At 43.2% G+C, this 8,253-nt stretch overlaps 1 pseudogene across 1 annotated transcript; it reads right to left on the bottom strand.

Moving 5' to 3' along the window:
- Positions 1-272: 272 nt before the first annotated feature.
- On the bottom strand, positions 273-7,583 carry LOC118937727 (protein ANKUB1-like; annotated as a pseudogene). The gene is made up of 6 exons (XR_016482600.1): positions 7,566-7,583; positions 6,070-6,213; positions 2,928-3,138; positions 2,670-2,784; positions 1,205-2,128; positions 273-384 (listed from the first exon to the last, which is right to left on the bottom strand). The product of XR_016482600.1 is annotated as a protein ANKUB1-like (transcript).
- Between the last annotated feature and the right edge of the window lie 670 nt (positions 7,584-8,253).

Below are 8,253 nucleotides of genomic sequence, written 5' to 3'. Positions count from 1 at the left end.
GAAGCTGTTCAGCAGTCTTATGACTTGGGGGTAGAAGCTGTTCAGCAGTCTAATGACTTGGGGGTAGAAGCTGTTCAGCAGTCTAATGACTTGGGTGTAGAAGCTGTTCAGCAGTCTAATGACTTGGGGGTAGAAGAAGTTCAGAAGTCTAATGACTTGGGTGTAGAAGCTGTTCAGCAGTCTAATGACTTGGGGGTAGAAGCTGTTCAGCAGTCTAATGACTTGGGGGTGGAAGCTGTTCAGCAGTCTAATGACTTGAGGGTAGAAGCTATTCAGCAGTCTAATGACCAGGATCCTGGTGTCTACCCAATGTGCTGAGCACTCCTCCTGGACAGAGTCCGCGCTACATTCAGCTGCTGCAACCATGGTCTCTGTGTGAAGGCACTGTTAGAGAGTCAATCAACCAGAACAAGGTTAGGAGACCAAATCTGTGTCCTAGCATTGTGAAATACTGTATATGTAATGGCCTCAATACATTAATGAAGTGCCCTTACATCCTATCCTCTCCCCATACTGAAACAACTTGTTAGGGTGAACCAATAAGACTGACACTATATACCTTCTAAGCATGATAGTTGGCTCATGATTTGTTTCAGGACTTGTTAGGGTAAACCTATAACAGCTTCTAACCCCAAGTCATAAGACTGCTGAACAATTAATCAAATGGCCACTGGACAAGTTCAAATGTTTTATTATTTGTTACTTTAGTTTATTAGGTAAATATTCTCTTCAACTCTTCTTGAACTGCACTGTTTGTTAAGGGCTTGTAAGTAAAGTATTTCACGAAAAGATCTACACTTGTTGTATTCAGCGCATGTGACAAATAAAGTTTGATTTGATTTGATTTGACTATGTACCTTCTAAGCATGATGGTTGGCTCATGATTTGTTTGTACTGAAATCTATTCAGGGAGGATAAGGGTATATCATAGGCAGTGATGTAGTGGTAAAACCATTGACTGGTAAATGCTGATTGCCGTTCAGGATTAAAGAAGTAACGCTCCCTCTACTTTCAATGCATCTTCCACAAAAGGTAAATGCTTGAACAAAATAAAATAAAAAGTGTGTAAACAGCTTTTACATGTGTCCCCCCCCCACCACCACTGATTATAGGAGGCTTCTTCTGACAGTATTCACACCTTTCATAAGAAACCTCCAGAGAAATATTCATATTCACCGTAGCTGTCATTTAAACTTGGACTAACCTGGCCAAGGCCAAACAGTATATGGCGTTTTCTCTGGGTGTGCGGTCGCAGTGGAGAGAAAAGGCCTCCAGTGAGGTGGTGAGTATCTGGGCGGAGTTTGGCGAGGCAAACACAGGTCTGAGATTGGTGTCTCTGGAAATGGGCAGGAGCGGGACTCTGCTCCTCCATTGGTTGCTGTTCTGATCACCACTCTCATCCTCCTCACATCCCTTCCCTCCACATCCCCTCTTCTTCTCTCTTTCATCCCTCGTGGCCACAGGGTGTAGCTTCGGTAGTTGAAGAGGTTTATCCTGGGATGCCAGGGCGCGGAACGGGCAGGATACATGAGATGGGCAGTTGATGGGGGTCAAACGTCGAGAGGCTGTGGACATCACCCTGATACCCGCCTTGGCCTCACTCCTCCTGGGCTTGGAGGACATCTTGGGGAGGGTGAAGCCGTCCACCAGGACCGTGTCGCCCACCCTGGTCCTGAACGGAGCCCTGTTGAGGCCCATGCAGTGCCTGGATGCTGCCCTCCTCTGCCCCAGCCTCACCCAGCCCTTTATCTGGAGGTATGTCCGCATGGGCAGGGCCATACCTGGGAGGACCACCACAGAGCACAGCTTGGTGGCCAGGTGACGCACACACTCTCTGTGGCCGTACTGGAGGGCGATCCTCAGGGGGTCACGCCTGTCGGGATCCCCAGGGTCAAGGGTCAGAACGCTGCTGGCGTTAAAGAGTTTGAGGATGGTGAGCTGGCCGCGCTCGATGGAGGCGACAGCGGGACACTTGGCGATGTCGGGGTGGGCCGTCTGGTGGCACCACTCACGGTAAGGGTGAACCCCCACCGGCTCAATGACACGCACCCCCCTCTCCAGCAGCCAGCCGGCCAGGTCCAGGTGGCCCAGAGAAGCAGCGATGTAGAGTGCCACCCGGAGCTGGAACCTGGAATAATACAGAATCAATGTATTTATAACACGTTTCAAGTTTTTTTTGTCAAGTTCACAAGATACAGTGGGTTATAAAACAGTACAGTAAAATGCTTACTTGCAAGCTCTTTCCCACAATGCAGTATTAAATATCAGGGTAAGAGAAAAAAACGTATGAAGGAAAAAAACACGAGAATATAAGCTATATACAGGGTCAGTACTATCATTGTAAGCTATATACAGGGTCAGTACTATCATTGTAAGCTATATACAGGGTCAGTACTATCATTGTAAGCTATATACAGGGTCAGTACTATCATTGTAAGCTATATACAGGGTCAGTACCATCATTGAAAGCTATATACAGGGTCAGTACCATCATTGTAAGCTATATACAGGGTCAGTACAATCATTGTAAGCTATATACAGGGTCAGTACTATCATTGTAAGCTATATACAGGGTCAGTACTATCATTGTAAGCTATATAAAGGTTCAGTACCATCACTGTTGATAGTAAGTCTATCATACAGTTCAGTGTGTAGATGTGTATTCTGACCTCATCACAGGTCTCTCCCTAGACAGGTGTCGTTGGACGGTCAGTCTGTGTCCCAGGAAGCAGCCTCTGAGGAACTCCACCCACCCATCCCAGGTGTCTAACCGTAGAGTAGCCCCTGAGAGACAGAGACACATGCAGGTTGTCCTCCTGGTTTCCATGAACCAAGAATGTGTTCCATACAGTCCATTTGTCTCTGTGTTACATCCATAAGGTGTTGAGCCAGAGGACCATTGATCTACTGCACAAGGAAGGCCATACCCAGGTCAATGGCGTAGTCGTGCAGCCGGTTGCAGTCGTAGAGTTGCAGGCCGGTGGGAGAGCTCAGTCTGAAGGAGCTGACGGGAAGCACACACTGCTGGGACACCAGGGTCATGAGCCTGGCCACAGACGTACTCAGGAGAAACACAGTGCCCAAGACTGAGAGGGTCTCCCCCGTCACGGCACTGAACACACGCACCACCAGCTCCCGCTGAAGTATAAGACCATGGACATTCAGTAAATTCACTTGTTTTACATAAATACCTATGTTGTGTTTATACACCGAGTAAACAAAACATTATGAACACCTGTTCTTTCCATGACAAAGACTGACCAGGTGAATCCAGGTGAAAGCTATGATCCCTTAATGATGTCACTTGTTAAATCCACTTCAGTGTAGATGAAGGGGAGCAGACAGGTTAAAGAAGGATTTTTAAGCCTTGAGACAATTGAGGCATAGATTGTGTATGTGTGCCATTCAGAGGGTGAATGGGCAAGACAAAATATTTAAGTGTCTTTGAACGGGGTAGTAGGTGCCAGGTGCACCGGTTTGTGTCAAGAACTGCAATGCTGCTGGGGTTTTTCACACTCAACAGTTTCCTGTGTGTATCATGAATGGTCCACCACCCAAAGAACATCCAGCCAACTTGGCACAACTGTTGGAAGCATTGGAGTCAACATGGGCCAGCATCCCTGTGGAACGCTTTCAAAACCTTGTAGAGTCCATGCCCCAACGAATTGAGGCTGTTCTGATGGCAGAAGGCGGGGTGCAACTCAATATTAGGAAGGTGTTTCTAATGTTTGGTACACTCAGTATATATAAGTTAGGAGTCATATAATTACAGGGGTAAGATGAAGTGGCTCCTTTGCACTGATCTTAGGTCTGGTTTGTGTTTTTACTGCTAATGGTAAAGGTTAGGATTTGGTGAGAGTAAACTGATCCTAGATCTGTGCCCAAGGGTCATTTCTATCCAGAGACAAATCAAAGGTCCATGCTATTTAAATGTATAATCTACCACCATCTCGTGGCTCAAATTTGTAACAACATTTTCTAATTCATGTGCTGTACTGAGTTTTGTTCTATCACATTGAACACTAATCTGGGTGAAAATTAAATTGAAGACTAATCTGGGTGAAAATTAAATTGAACACTAATCTGGGTGAAAATTAAATTGAAGACTAATCTGGGTGAAAATTAAATTGAAGACTAATCTGGGTGAAAATTAAATTGAACACTAATCTGGGTGCAGATTAAATTGAAGACTAATCTGGGTGCAGATTAAATTGAACACTAATCTGGGTGAAAATTAAATTGAACACTAATCTGGGTGCAGATTAAATTGTTAACAGAAATATTATGAATATGTATTTCAATGAACCCAAAGGGCCTCTTCTTCTCCTGCTGTACTCTGTCTGCTGTACTCTGTCTGCTGTACTCTGTCTGCTGTACTCTGTCTGCTGTACTCTGTCTGCTGTACTCTGTCTACTGTACTCTGTCTGCTGTACTCTGTCTGCTGTACTCTGTCTGCTGTACTCTGTCTGCTGTACTCTACTGTAGTCTGCTGTGCTCTACTGTGCTGTCTGCTGTACTCTGCTGTACTCTGCTGTGCTCTACTGTACTCTACTGTACTCTGCTGTGCTCTACTGTACTCTGCTGTGCTGTCTGCTGTACTTTACTGTAGTCTACTGTAGTCTGCTGTGCTCTACTGTACTATACACCACTGGGTATACAGACACTTCAGATACTGTTAGCGAACACCAGACTGAGGTCGAGGCGATTACATGGGGAAAAGGTTTATGACTGTAAGGGTGTTTGGTACAAAGACAACACTACATCGGGCCACATTTCAGCTCTATCCCAGGTCAACCATACAATACTATAGATTTCCACTCTAGTCAACCAGCAAGAAGGAGAGACAGACAGAAGGTCTGGCTTTGACTATGTCAATGATGGGATGTGTAAGTAAGGAGTAAGGAACACAAATAAACATTATTCTGATGGTTACATTTGTACTTAGATACATAACCACTCTCCTCTGTTAGCAAATCTTCCACAGAACTTTGTGGAACAGAGTGAGTTCTGTCCCTGTCTGGCTCTGGACATGTACCCAGGGACCTCTGTACTACAACACTTCACACTCACAAAGCAGTGTTCTTACTAACCAATCACTCTACCATAACCATGGTCTCGGTATAAAGCAGTGTCCTTACTAACCAATCACTCTACCATAACCATGGTCCCGGTATAAAGCAGTGTCCTTACTAACCAATCACTCTACCATAACCATGGTCTTGGTTGAGCAAGGGCAACATTACTTTAAGTCTCAAGCAGGGTGACCTCAACATACTATATATCACCACACTATACAGTGGGGCAAAAAAGTATTTAGTCAGCCACCAATTGTGCAAGTTCTCCCACTTAAAAAGATGAGAGAGGCCTGTAATTTCATCATAGGTACACTTCAACTATGACAGACAAAATGAGAAAAAAAAATCCAGAAAAATCACATTGTAGGATTTTTAATGAATGTATTTGCAAATTATGGTGGAAAATAAGTATTTGGTCACCTACAAACAAGCAACATTTCTGGCTCTCACAGACCTGTAACTTCTTCTTTAAGAGGCTCCTCTGTCCTCCACTCGTTACCTGTATTAATGGCACCTGTTTGAATGAACTAAATCACCTAATCATACCTAATCATACTATATAATCATACTATATAATCATACTATATAACCATACTATATAATCATACTATATAACCATACTATATATTACCACACTCTATATCACCATAATATATATAATGATACTATATAATCATACTATATAGCCATACTATTTAACCATACTACATATCACCATACTATATATCACCATACTATATATCACCACACTCTATATCACCATAATATATATAATGATACTATATAATCATACTATATAGCCATACTATTTAACCATACTATATAACCATACTATATATCACCATACTATATATATCACCATACTATATATCACCACACTATATCTGAAACACTTTATGTTAATGATAGTATGAAGCTGTTTCAAGCAATAGCCAGCTCACTTTGATATGCATTTTCAAGCACGGGTAGAAACAGCTAGGTGTTCGGCTGGTACCTTCAGCAGGCAGCAGATGGCACTGCTAGGGGTGATGAAAACGTCTGTCAGGACCCAGCTGTCCCGAAGGATGGCACCAGCATAGCTCAGCTCCAGGAAGTACCTCACCTGCTTGTCGTCTGACAGTTGCACGTGGAAGTAATCCTGCCAGAGGAAGAAGATTGGAAACACAAGGAGCCGTAATTGAGTGTCCCATACAATCAGAATGAGAGGGCTCAACACTGATGGAGCCGTAATGGAGGGTGTCCCACACAGACACCCATTATGGAAGGTGTTCCACCCAGACAGATGTCAATGTTTACCATACAATAATTGTAAAAGTGTCCAATTGTGTACAATTAAGAAAATAGGCCCAAGGAGGCGTGGTATATGGCCAATATACCACGGCCAAGGGCTGTTCTTAGGCACAACGCAACGCGGAGGTATATTGGCCATATACCACAAACCCCCAAGGTGTCTTCTTTTTTTTTCTTCTCCAATTTAGTGGTATCCAATTGGTAGTTACAGTCTTGTCCCATTGCTACAACTCCCATATGGACTTGGGTGCACACATATAGAAGGTGCACACATGGGGAACATTTTTAGTAGCCTAGGGTCCGGGAAAGTGTTGGCCTTTTTAAAACCGCATTTCATGCAATTCTACATCCTTGTACATGACTGGAGACTTTGGCACTATCTTTTTTTTAATCAGCACAAATGATCGAAATGGCAGGCTACTTTGACACTGACAAACTTAGTATCTGAGATCAATAAAAACGACCTTGTCTTGAATCCATCAATAGCCTATAGGCCTAGGTTTGTGGAGAAACATATAGTAGGCTACAATATGAGGAGGAAATTAGTCCTAAAAATGCTTTCCAGTTTCACTGACTCACCCAATGATGCGCAGCTCACTCGCTGGAGATTGTCGATGCGCTCGTGTCAAAAGCCTATCTCTCCCTCTCTCTGTTTTGTAAAACAATATTTGGGAGTTGATCAAATATTTTGGTAGTCTACAGCATAGTCTTATCTTTTCAGCAAGAGTCATTGCTTTTCAACCTGTGTTTTCCCTCGATTGTATTTGAAATATTGCAAAAGGCCTGTTTTGTCTGCCTGCTGTTTTTTCACTGACAGATTTGCCTCGCGTTCCCGACTGTAGGCTATTCTTTGTTATTGGGCTACAATCCGCAGCTAGGCTATTTAAAAAAGGGGCCATTGGTCCTCTGTAGCTAAATTATAGGGCTTCTCATGACGTATTATGCTATTCTGAATGATTTAATTTATTTCTGAACAGACAGCAGTATTTCCGTAACTTGACACAGTAAATTGCTAGCTAGTACTGGCGGGAATTCTCTACAACAAAATGCACAACAAATATTCTCCAAAAACCGCTGCATCTTATGTGTGATGTTCGAATAACATTTACAAACAATTTGATATAAATTGAACATTTAAATCATCACCTGAAAGTATAAAAATCACTTTTGATGTACAGTGCTTTGCAACCAACAACTTACCGCTGGTTTGGTGCTTGTTCACTGGGACGATTTTAACTGGAACATCCCCCCTCGTAAGCAGCTATTCAAACCAGCCAATAAGATGCCACGTTGAGTAGGTGAAGGCAAGACAAACTCAAACCAAAAACCCATTGGCTTAACAATAAAGTGGCAAGGGGAATCACCAATATAACCCTGTTACAGAGGCAACTCGAATGAACATTGATCGCTTTTATTATAATTGTTAAATAGCAAAAAGTGAAAATGATTTTTCATGGCACGAGAGGTACCGGATTCGGCCAAATAGGTTCCGGAACAAAACAGTCCAGAACGGAACGGTGCCGGATCCTGTTCTGGCATGATCCTGCTCAAATTAAGCACTGATTTGAAGTACCTAGGCCTCTACCTGCTGAGTATAAAGATTATTAAACTAGATTCAGTGGGCTTGTCATTCACAGTACTGATGAAAAATCAAGTACCGTTGATCTAAATGTGGATATACGAGGACATCTAGTGGTCACCGGATTTTAAAAAAATCCATGCAAGCTATCTTTGCACTAGCATGCGATGCCATATATTTGACACAGGTATTTATTTTTCAACATGTATTGTCATTGACTGGAACAAAATATAATTGTATGAGCTATGCCTCTGTGTCCCGGCGTTGTTGTACCCCTCTACTATCTGGCTTGGTGGGGCGAGCTCGTTC

This window comes from Oncorhynchus mykiss, chromosome 1, assembly GCF_057628025.1.
Source record: "Oncorhynchus mykiss isolate SJ-2025 chromosome 1, ASM5762802v1, whole genome shotgun sequence".
In the NCBI taxonomy this organism is placed as follows: Eukaryota; Metazoa; Chordata; class Actinopteri; order Salmoniformes; family Salmonidae; genus Oncorhynchus; species Oncorhynchus mykiss.
This window is presented reverse-complemented; position numbering and strand designations above follow the sequence as displayed.